Consider the following 12,655-nt stretch of genomic DNA (forward strand, 5'->3'; position numbering starts at 1 on the left):
TCCTTCGGGGTCGGCTGCCCTTGCCCGAGGACGGGCTCGGGCGAGGCGAGATCGTGTCCCTTGAGTGGACCGAGCCTTGACCTTAATCGCGCCCATCAGGCCTTTGCAGCTTTATGCTGATGGGGGTTACCAGCTGAGATTAGGAGTCTTGGGGGTACCCCTAATTATGGTCCCCGACGGTAGCCCCCGAGCCTCGAAGGGAGTGTTAATACTTGCTTGGAGGCTTTTGTCACACTTTTTTGCAAGGGGATCGGCCTTTCTCGGTTGCATTTCGTTCCGGTGGGTGCGCGCGAGCGCACCCGCCGGGTGTAGCCCCCGAGGCCTCGGAGGAGTGGTTTGACTCCTTCGAGGTCTTAGTGTGTTTCGTAATGCTTCGGCCGGTCTGGTTGTTCCCTCATGCGAACTGGTCGTAGCCCGGGTGAACAGTCGAGTCCCACGTTCTCGGGCTGGTATGTTGACGCTGCCAACGGTTTGGCCGGAGCCGGGTTTGCGAGAGCAGCCCCCGAGCCTCCGCACAGAGCGAGAGGACGGTCAAGGACAGACTCGACTTTTTTACATACGCCCCTGTGTCGCCTTTCCGCAAGGAGGAGGGGGAAAGCCCCATGTTGCCCTCGGAGGGCGCCGGACATGGTGTCTCTAGTGAGCTGCTAACGGGTGATCCGAGTGGACGCTCGTGCCCCATTCGTTAGGGGTCGGCTAGTGGCCCGGAGGCGCGCTCCAAAAGTACCTGCGGGTGATTTGCCGGACCCGGTCCCCTTTTGACGGGGTCCGAGGGCTCGATGCCTCCCTCTGGTGGGATTCCGTTACAAGATCATTCCCGTTGGTCTCGGAAATGTCCTAGGGTACCTCGGGAACGTAGCCCGAGCCTTGGTTATGTATCGAACGTACCCAGGGTCATCCCTTGCTCTGCGTCTGAGGCGGCTGTCGAACCCTTCGGGGGACAGCCTACGAGCCCCTGATCAGTAGTGGGCGCGGAGCCCGAGTGGCCTGAGGCGGCCGTTGAACCCTTCTGAGGGGCCAGCCTTCGAACCTCTGACCAGTAGTGGGCGCGGAGCCCGAGTGCTCTGAGGCGGCTGTTGAACCCTTCCGAGGGGCCAGCCTTCGAACCTCTGATCAGTAGGGGGGCTCGGAGCCCGAGTGTTTTGAGGCGGCTGTTGAACCCTTCCGAGGGGCCAGCCTTCGAACCTCTGATCAGTAGGGGGGCTCGGGGCCCGTTTCCTTCGCGGAGGAGGATCCCTTTCGGGGTATCCCCTTTCCCGGTCCCTGTTGTAAGAGAGATAAAGAGGAAGTGGAAAAGGATACAAAATCGAACGACGTGGCACACCTTTTTTGACGCGGTCATTATGGCGGAAGCGAAGCGTCGCCTGCTTCGCCTGCCAAAGGTGTCGCCTGTCCTGCCGCAGAGTTAATGCGACGGGACGAGTAGTTCGTGGGGCAGCCGTTGCGCGTGCGCGAGCCGTTCGAGGAACGGGCGTCTCACGTTGAGTTTTGAATCTCGTGGCGGGTTCGGGCGAAGTGTTGAACGGGTCTTGCCTGGGCCTTCATATATTCGAGAGAGGGACCGGTGGCGGTTTTCAACTCTGCTGCTCGCCTCCCACTTAGGTTTTCGCAACCCGAGGGAATAGCCATAGAAAGGAAACTGCACACCTCGTCCTCTCCGCTGCCACCTCTTCTGCTTGGTGATGGCCGACCAGGTGACCGTTATTTCGCCGCACGACCCGTGGCCTTTCTCCACCGTCACGGTGGACGACCTGGAGGCCCTTGTTGCTGATGGTCTACTTCGCCCTCTCTCCGGTGACTCGCAGCCGGAGTGGATGCCCCCTCCGAGCGGAGTCGCCCCGTCCCCGCCGCCGAGGTATGTGGTGAGCTTCGTCTCCTTTCACGAGCGGGGGTTCGGAGTACCGGCAAGCCGTTTTATGCGGGCGATTCTGCACGTCTACGGGGTGGAGCTGCACAATCTCAGCCCCAACTCCATCTCGCAAGCAGCCATCTTCGTGGCGGTTTGTGAAGGATACTTGGGGATTGCCCCCCACTGGGACCTGTGGACCCATCTCTTCTCCGCGGAGCTTTTTGCCTCGCCGACAGGGGAAAGAAGGGTTCGCATGGCGGTGCGGGCTGGTGGTTGCATCCTCCAGTTGAGGCAGGCGCGGGCGTCGCAGTACATCCCTGTCATCCTCGCGTCTTCGAACAAAGGGTGGTAGCGCCGGTGGTTCTATCTCCGAAATGACGACGGGAGGCTCCCATCGTTTTCTCAACGAGTGGTGACCGCCGCCAGCGAGAACTGGCGCTACAGGGCCCCGCGCGATAGACATAAGAACCTCGAGCCCCTTTTGAAGGCCCTGGAGGAGCTGCGAGAAAAAGGGCTCACCGCCGCGGGGGTGGTTGCCGCCATTCATCGCCGGAGGGTGCTCCCCTTGACGGAGCGGCGGCTGTCGCTTTGGGAGATGACGCCGGGGGTCGACTTGAAGGGTTTGCAGAAGTCCTCGGACCCCCTTCCCACCGACGACCTCCACAGGCGGGTGGCCAGCACGGTAGCGAAGTTAGAGGCCGGCACCTTTTCCCAGCCCTTGATGCGTCTCGATCGCGGGTGTGTGTCTCTGGTGAGTATCCGCTCCTTCTTCCTTCTTGCGTCGGATTGCCCTTGGTTCTCACAGCCGAGACATTCCGCCTGTCTCCAGGAGGTGGGGTTTCACAAGCCTTCCCTACCACCGGTCCCAGAGGACGCGGTGGCCCGAGCTGCGCGGAGGGTCGCCGCGGAGAAGAGGAAGGAGAAGAAGGACGCGAAGAAGGCTCGGGCCCGCGAGCGAACGCGGGCTCGGGACGCCTTGGAAAGGCTTCATCGTCGGCAAGAGAGGGAGGGGCTCCCGAGGGAGCCGTCGCCGGACACGCCTGATGACAACGACGATGAAGACGATGATGAAGACGACGACATGGCCGCCCGCCTCAACCTCAGCCCGGATCTGAGGCTGAGCCAGGGGTCATCAAGCCAGCCCCCGAGCGGACTGGCGCCGTCGGTATCCGGGGTCGGGGTGTTAGGGTCCCGGTCCCAAGAACAGGGGCAGGCCGAGGGGGTACTTGACCCCTTGGCCGAGGTAGTTGAGGTGACCCCGGCGAGTCAGGCCGAGGCGCCTGTTCCCCGAGAAACGTTGCCTGTGCTGACTACGCAGGAGGGTGATCCTCGGGTCGTCGTAGCTGCACCTGGGCAATCCGTCCCTCTGATGCCTCGGGTGCCCGAGGTAAGGATGGTGCCGAAGCCGGCAGCGGGGCCAACCTCGGTGGTACCTTCGGGAATCGGGACTCGAGAGACCTCCCCACAGACACGATTGATCATGGCCCGGAGTGGGTAAGTATCTTAGGATATCTTCGTCCTGGCTCCTTCTTCGTATGTCCTGATCCAGTTCTTCCTTTCCTTCCCAGCAAACGGAGGCATGGTTCGACCGGTCTGGCTCCCCGGAAGGCCCTTAAGACCGCGCCGGCTTCTGCAGCCAGTGCCGCACTGGGCCCTGGCGGCCAGCTGGCCTCCTTGCAAGATGCCCCAAAGCGGGGGGCCCAGGCGGCACAAGTTTCCGTGGGGCGAGCTCCCGAGGGCGACTCCTCCGTCGAGGCGGTCGTCGTGCCGAGGGAGACTGCTGGCGCGACCGTGGCCTTGAGCCCACCAGACGCGTTGTCGGCGCTGGCATTGGCTTCTGCCGAGGTGGTTGTCGTTCCGGCCGTGGAGCCACCCATCGCCGCCGACGCTGATATGGTCGAGGCGTTGCCGCTGGGCGCCTCGGAGGAGGGGGCGCGGAACCGCGACCCGTCCTGAGGAGCGGCGGCCTCGTCCCCACGCGGCGTAGTCCCGACGGGCGGCGTCAGTCGCTCCGGTTCTGGACACAGGGGGCTTCAGATCCCTTCTTCGTTCTTGACGATGAACAGGAGGAGCAGACTTGGGACGGGCTTCGTGAGTGTGCCGAGGCAACGGTGGGGTCGCTTCGGTCGACCTTGAAGGTCTTTTGCAGGGACGTTCCCAAGATCCTCCAGGTAATGATTTTGAGCATACATTTCACGTGATCAAGGCACTCTTTGTGACACCCCGCTTTCTTTCCTCAGGATCTGACGGATGTGAGCGCCGCCAAGTCATCGTTCATCCGCCGTGAGGCCGATGTCTGGGGTTCGCTGCGGTCCCTGAGGACCACGCTTGCCGGGGCTACCGAGCGCCTCTCCCAACGGAGCGCCGAGGTGGCGGACCTTCGGTTGCTCTGTGTTGATCTGGGAGCAGAGGCAGTGGCAGCACGCGCAGAGGCGCAGCGGCAGCAGTCGAAGCTTGGCCAGGTCATCGACGAGCGGGACCAATCCCGGGGCCGGGTCGCCGAGGCTGAAAGCCGGGCTGAGGCTCTTGGAGTCCAGTTAGCCGAGGCGTCTGCTCGGGCCGGGGCCCTTGCAGCAGACCTAGTCGTGGCCCATGCCGCATCCTCGGAGCAGCGTGCCCGAACCGAAGGTATGTCTTGGCTGTTTTAAGATTTTGTTTCAGCTCCATTCCTCAACTCGTGTTTGAGGTCTTCTGCTTTGGCTATTTACAGGGCTCGAGTCTTCCCTCGATGAGTCCACCAAGGCACTTGCCCAAGCGGCCGAGCAGAGGGAGGCCGACCGTGCGGCCATGTCCGAGGCCATCTTTGCCTTCTGCCGGGTCTTTGGTTCCGATGACGTCCCCTCGGGAAGCTCCCCTCAGAGTCGCCTGCAGGCCTTGGGTGACCACGCGCGCGGCAGACTCCGTGAGGCGCTGCATCACGACGTCAGGCGGGCCTTCGCCGTGCTCGCTTCCCACTATGATGTGGATCTGGAGCGGGTCAGCGAGGGGTATTGCCTCCCCGACGAAGATGAAGCCTGAAAGTCGCCTAGAGGGGGGGTGAATAGGGCGAAACTAAAATTTACAAAGTTAATCACAACTACAAGCCGGTTTAGCGTTAGAAATATAATCAAGTCCGCGAGGGAGGGTGCAAAACAAATCACAAGCGAATAAAGAGTGTGACACGCGGATTTGTTTTACCGAGGTTCGGTTCTCGCAAACCTACTCCCCGTTGAGGAGGCCACAAAGCCCGGGTCTATTTCAACCCTTTCCCTCTCTCAAACGATCCCTCGGACCGAGTGAGCTTTCTCTCCTCAAATCAACCGGGAACAAAACTTCCCCGCAAGGACCACCACACAATTGGTGTCTCTTGCCTTGGTTACAATTGAGTATTGATCACAAGAAAGAATGAGAAAGAAGAAAGCGATCCAAGCGCAAGAGCTCAAAGGAACACAACAAATCACTCTCACTTAACACTAAAGCTTTTGTGGAATTGGGAGAGGATTTGATCACTTGGGTGTGTCTTGTATTGAATGCCTAGCTCTTGTAAGTGGTTGGAAGGTTGAAAACTTGGATGACTTGAATTGGGGGTGGTTGGGGGTATTTATAACCCCAACCACCAAACTAGCTGTTTGGTGGAGGCTGTCTGTCGCATGGTGCACCGGACAGTCCGGTGCACACCGGACAGTGTCCGGTGCGCCAGCCACGTCACCAGGCCGTTGGGTTCCGACCGTTGGAGCTCTGACTGCTGGGCCCGCCTGGATGTCCGGTGGCACACCGGACATGTACTGTGGAGTGTCCGGTGCGCCACTTTGCGCGTGCCTGACTTCTGCGCGCTCTGGCGCGCATTTATTGCTTCTGCAGGTGACCGTTGGCGCGAAGTAGCCGTTGCTCCGCTGGCTCATCGGACAGTCCGGTGTACACCGGACATGTCCGGTAAATTATAGCGGAGCGAATTCCCGAAGCTGGCGAGTTCAGAGTCGCTTCATTCCTGGAGCACCGGACACTGTCCGGTGTACACCGGACAGTCCGGTGATTTATAGCGGAGCGCCTCTGAGTTTTCCCGAAGGTGAAGAGTTTGGTTTGGAGTTCCCTGGTGCACCGGACACTGTCCGGTGGCACACCGGACAGTTCGGTGCGCCAAACCAGGGTGCCTTCGGTTATCCCTTTGCTCTCTTTGTTGAACCCAATTCTTGGTCTTTTGATTGGCTAAATGTGAACCTTTAACACCTGTATAACTTATGCACTAGAGCAAACTAGTTAGTCCAAATATTTGTGTTGGTCAATTCAACCACCAAAATCAATTAGGAACTAGATGTAAACCTAATTCCCTTTCAATCTCCCTCTTTTTGGTGATTGATGCCAACACAAACCAAAGCAAGTATAGAAATGCATAATTGAACTAGTTTGCATAATGTAAGTGCAAAGGTTGCTTGGAATTGAGCCAATATAAATACTTATAAGATACGCATGGATTGTTTCTTCATTTTTAACATTTTGGACCATGCTTGCACCACATGTTTTGTTTTTGCAAATTCTTTTGTAAATCCTTTTCAAAATTCTTTTGCAATTAGTCAAAGGTAGATGAATAAGATTTTGCGAAGCATTTTCAAGATTTGAAATTTCCTCCCCCTGTTTCAAATGCTTTTCCTTTGACTAAACAAAACTCCCCCTTGATAAATTCCTCCTCTTAGTGTTCAAGAGGGTTTTTAAGATATTGATTTTGAAAATACTACTCTCTCCCCTTTTTGAACACAAGGAGATACCAAATTGAAAATCATACCAATTGAAAAACTATTTTTAAAATTAGTGGTGGTGCGGTCCTTTTGCTTTGGGCTCATGCTCTCTCCCCCTTTGGCATAAATCGCCAAAAACGGAATCATTAGAGCCCTTTAACTACTTTCTCCCCTTTGGTAAATAAAATATGAGTGAAGATTATACCAAAGACGGAGTCCTCTTGCTTTGGACTCAGGCTCTCTCCCCCAAAGATGGAGAGTTGCCCGGAGCGACGGCGAAGGATGAGTTACGAAGTGGAAGCCTTTGTCTTCGCCGAAGACTCCAATTCCCTTTCAATATACCTATGACTTGGTTTGAAATTCACTTGAAAACACATTAGTCATAGCATATATATAAAAGAGACATGATCATAGGTATATGAATGAGCTATGTGTGCAAATCAACAAAAGAAGTTCCTAGAATCAATAATATTTAGCTCATGCCTAAGTTTGTTAAAAGTTTGTTCATCTAGTGCCTTGGTAAAGATATCGGCTAATTGATCTTTAGTATTAATGTAAGAGATCTCGATATCTCCCTTTTGTTGGTGATCCCTTAAGAAGTGATACCGAATGACTATGTGTTTAGTGCGGCTATGCTCAACGGGATTATCCGCCATGCGGATTGCACTCTCATTATCACATAGAAGAGGAACTTTGGTTAATTTGTAACCGTAGTCCCTAAGGGTTTGCCTCATCCAAAGTAGTTGCGCGCAACAATGGCCTACGACAATGTACTCGACTTCGACGGTGGAAAGAGCTACGGAATTTTGCTTCTTTGAAGCCCAAGACACCAAGGATCTTCCCAAGAACTGGCAAGTCCTCGATGTGCTCTTTCTATTAATTTTACACCCCGCCCAATCGACATCCGAATAACCAATTAAATCAAATGTCGATCCCCTAGGATACCAAAGCCCAAACTTAGGAGTATAAACTAAATATCTCAAGATTCGTTTTACGGCTGTAAGGTGAGCTTCCTTAGGGTCGGCTTGGAATCTTGCACACATGCATACGGAAAGTGAAAGGGAATTAGGCTTACACCTAGTTCCTAAATAATTTTGGTGGTTGAATTGCCCAACACAAATAATTGGACTAACTAGTTTGCTCTAGTGTATAAGTTATACAGGTGCCAAAGGTTCACAACAAGCCAATTAAAAAGACCAAAGTTGGGTTCAAAATAGAGAGCTAAAGGCATCCCGAAAGGCTCCCTGGTCTGGCGCACCGGACAGTGTCCGGTGCACCAGGGGATCTCGCGCAGAACTTCTTAGCCTCGGGAATTTTCAGAAGCCGGCGCGCTATAATTCACCGGATTGTCCGGTGTACACCGGACAGTGTCCGGTGCTCCAAGAGGACGCGGCTCTAGAACTTGGCAGCCTCGGGAAATCATAACGGCTGCTCCGCTATAATTCACCGAACATGTCCGGTGTACACCGGACTGTCCGGTGCATCTGCGGAGCAACGACTACTTCGCGCCAACGGTCACCTGCAGGCGCATTCAATGCGCGCCAGAAGCGCGCAGAAGTCAGGCACGCGCGCGCTGGCACACCGGACATTGAACAGTACATGTCCGGTGTGCACCGGACATCCAGGCGGGCCCAGAAGTCAGAACTCCAACGGTCGAATCCCAACGGAATTGGTGACGTGGCTGGCGCACCGGACATGTCCGGTGTGCACCGGACTGTCCGGTGCACCATACGACAGTCAGCCCCACCAAACGGCTAGTTTGGTGGTTGGGGCTATAAATACCCCAACCACCCCACCATTCATTGCATCCAAGTTTTCCAGCTTCCAACCACTATACAAGAGCTAGCATTCATTGCAAAGCACACCAAAAGAGATCAAATCCTCTCCCAACTCCACACAAAGCTTTAGTGACTAGAGAGTGATTTGTAGTGTTCATTTGAGCTCTTGCGCTTGGATCACTTCTTTTCTTTCGCATTCTTTCTTGTGATCAAACACTCACTTGTAATTGAGGCAAGAGACACCAATTGTGTGGTGGTCCTTGCGGGAAGTTTGATTCCCAAGTGATTTGAGAAGAGAAGCTCACTCGGTCCGAGGGACCGTTTGAGAGAGGGAAAGGGTTGAAAAAGACCCGGCCTTTGTGGCCTCCTCAACGGGGACTAGGTTTGCGAGAACCGAACCTCGGTAAAACAAATCCGTGTGTCTCACTTCTTATTTGCTTGAGATTTGTTTTGCACCCTCTCTCGCGGACTCGATTTTATTTCTAACGCTAACCCGGCTTGTAGTTGTGTTTATATTTGTAAATTTCAGTTTCGCCCTATTCACCCCCCCTCTAGGCGACTATCAATTGGTATCAGAACCCAGTGCTTCATTAGAGCCTAACCGCTCGAAGTGATGTCGGGAGATCACGCCAAGAAGGAGATGGAGACCGGCGAAAAGCCCACTACAAGCCACGGGAGCACTTCATCGAAAGAGTCCCGCATCAGGAGGAAGGAGAAGAAGAAGGACTCCTCCAAAGGGAAGGAGAAGAAGAAGGACTCCTCCAAAGGGAAGGAGAATAAATCTTCTTCACACCACAAAGAGAAGAAGGAGAAATCATCTTCTCACAAGCCGCATCGGAGTGGGGACAAGAAAAAGAAGATGAGGAAAGTGGTCTACTACGAGACCGATACTTCATCAACATCCACCTCCGGATCCGACGTGGCGTCCGTCACTTCTAAGCGCCAAGAGCGCAAGAAGTATAGTAAGATCCCCCTACGCTACCCTCGCATTTCTAAACATACACCTTTACTTTCCGTCCCATTAGGCAAACCACCAACATTTGATGGTGAAGATTATGCTAGGTGGAGTGATTTAATGCGATTTCATCTAACCTCACTCCACAAAAGTATATGGGATGTTGTTGAGTTTGGTGCACAGGTACCATCCGTAGGGGATGAAGACTATGATGAGGATGAGGTGGCCCAAATCGAGCACTTCAACTCTCAAGCAACAACAATACTCCTCGCCTCTCTAAGTAGAGAGGAGTATAACAAAGTGCAAGGGTTGAAGAGCGCCAAGGAGGTTTGGGATGTGCTCAAAACCGCACACGAAGGAGATGAGCTCACAAAGATCACCAAGCGGGAAACGATCGAGGGGGAGCTCGGTCGCTTCCGGCTTCGCAAAGGAGAAGAGCCACAAAATATGTACAACCGGCTCAAGACCTTGGTGAACCAAGTGCGCAACCTCGGGAGCAAAAAGTGGGATGACCACGAGGTGGTTAAGGTTATTCTAAGATCTCTTATTTTTCTTAACCCTACTCAAGTACAATTGATTCGTGGCAACCCTAGATATACACTAATGACTCCCGAGGAAGTAATCGGGAATTTTGTAAGTTTTGAGTGCATGATCGAAGGCTCGAGGAAGATCAACGAGCTTGATGATCCCTCCACGTCCGAAGCTCAACCCGTCGCATTCAAGGCGACGGAGGAGAAGAAGAAGGAGTCTACGTCAAGTAGAACACCCATCGACGCCTCCAAGCTCGACAACGAGGAAATGGCGCTTGTCATCAAAAGCTTTCGCCAAATCCTCAAGCAAAGGAGGGGGAAAGACTATAAGTCCCGCTCCAAGAAGGTTTGCTACAAGTGTGGTAAGCCCGGTCACTTTATAGCTAAATGTCCATTATCAAGTGATAGTGACAGGGGCGACGACAATAAGGGGAGAAGAAAGGAGAAAAAGAGGTACTACAAGAAGAAGAACGACGATGCCCATGTTTGTCGGGAATGGGACTCCGACGAAAGCTCTAGCGACTCCTCCGACGACGAGGACGCCGCCAACATCGCCGTCACCAAAGGACTTCTCTTCCCCAACGTCGACCACAAGTGCCTCATGGCAAAGGACGACAAGAGAAAGAAGGTAAAATCCAAATCATCCACTAAATATGAGTCTTCTAGTGATGATAATGCTAGTGATGAGGAGGATAACTTGCGTACCCTTTTTGCCAACCTTAACATGGAACAAAAAGAAAAATTAAATGAATTGATTAGTGCTATTCATGAAAAGGATGACCTTTTGGATTCTCAAGAGGACTTCCTAATTAAGGAAAACAAGAAACATGTTAAGGTTAAAAATGCTTATGCTCTAGAAATTGAGAAATGTGAAAAACTATCTAGTGAGCTAAGCACTTGCCATGAGACAATAGACAACCTCAGAAATGAAAATGCTAATTTGTTAGCTAAGGTTGATTCTCATGTTTGTAGTGTTTCAATTGCCAATTCTAGAAATAATGATGATGATTTACTTGCTAGGATTGAAGAATTGAACATTTCTCTTGCTAGCCTTAGGATTGAAAATGAAAATTGCTTGCTAAGGCTAAAGATTTTGATGTTTGCAACGCTACTATTTCCGACCTTAGAACTAAGAATGACATGTTACATGCTAAGGTTGTAGAATTAAAATCTTGCAAACCCTCTACATCTATCGTTGAGCATGTATCTATTTGTACTAGATGTAGAGATGTTGATATTAATGCTATTCATGATCACATGTCTTTAATTAAACAACAAAATGATCATATAGCAAAATTAGATGCTAAAATTGCCGAGCATAACTTAGAAAATGAAAATTTTAAATTTGCTAGAAGTATGCTCTATAGTGGGAGACGCCCTGGCATCAAGGATGACATTGGCTTCCAAAGGGGAGACAATGTCAAACTTAATGCCCCTCCTAAAAGATTATCTAACTTTGTTAAGGGCAAGGCTCCCATGCCTCAGGATAACGAGGGTTACATTTTATACCCTGCCGGTTATCCCGAGGACAAAATTAGGAGAATTCACTCTAGGAAGTCTCACTCTGGCCCTAACCATGCTTTTATGTATAAGGGTGAGACATCTAGCTCTAGGCAACCAACCCGTGCTAAGTTGCCTAAGAAGAAAACTCCTAGTGCATCAAATGAACATAGTTTTTCATTTAAAACTTTTGATGCATCATATGTTTTGACTAACAAATCCGGCAAGGTTGTTGCCAAGTATGTTGGGGGCAAACACAAGAGCTCTAAAACTTGTGTTTGGGTTCCCAAAGTTCTTGTTTCTAATGCCAAAGGACCCAAAACCGTTTGGGTACCTAAAGTCAAGAACTAAACTTGTTTTGTAGGTTTATGCATCCGGGGGCTCAAGTTGGATCATCGATAGCGGGTGCACAAACCACATGACAGGGAGAAGAAGATGTTCTCCTCCTACGAGAAAAACCAAGATCCCCAACGAGCTATCACATTCGGGGATGGAAATCAAGGTTTGGTCAAAGGTCTTGGTAAAATAGCTATATCTCCTGACCATTCTATTTCCAATGTTTTTCTTGTAGATTCATTAGATTACAATTTGCTTTCTGTATCTCAATTATGCAAAATGGGCTACAACTGTCTCTTTACTGATGTAGGTGTCACTGTCTTTAGAAGAAGTGATGATTCAATAGCATTTAAGGGTGTGTTAGAGGGTCAGCTATACTTAGTAGATTTTGATAGAGCTGAACTCGACACATGCTCAATTGCTAAGACTAACATGGGCTGGCTCTGGCACCGCCGACTAGCCCATGTTGGGATGAAGAATCTTCATAAGCTTCTAAAGGGAGAGCACATTTTAGGATTAACCAATGTTCATTTTGAGAAAGACAGGATTTGTAGCGCATGCCAAGCAGGAAAGCAAGTTGGTGCTCATCATCCACACAAGAACATCATGACGACCGACAGGCCGCTTGAGCTACTCCACATGGATCTATTCGGCCCGATAGCTTACATGAGCATCGGCGGGAGTAAGTATTGTCTTGTAATTGTGGATGATTATTCTCGCTTCACTTGGGTATTCTTTTTGCAGGAAAAATCTCAAACCCAAGAGACCTTAAAGGTGTAACACCCCAGGTGTTGCCATGGCTGGAACACACCTTGGCACTCAAGACTATGATCACATGTGGAAGAACTTAAGGAGCAAAAGTATAAGAGGCTTTGGAAACTAAGTTTTTACCAAGAGTTGGGAATGACCAAAGGCATTACCCTAATTGTGTGCAACTATGACCATGGATAAGAAGGGAAAGAGAGTGAGCAAATGTGCAAAACATGGGTGATCTT

The sequence above is a fragment of the Zea mays genome, chromosome 2, assembly GCF_902167145.1.
Source record: "Zea mays cultivar B73 chromosome 2, Zm-B73-REFERENCE-NAM-5.0, whole genome shotgun sequence".
NCBI lineage: Eukaryota > Viridiplantae > Streptophyta > Magnoliopsida > Poales > Poaceae > Zea > Zea mays.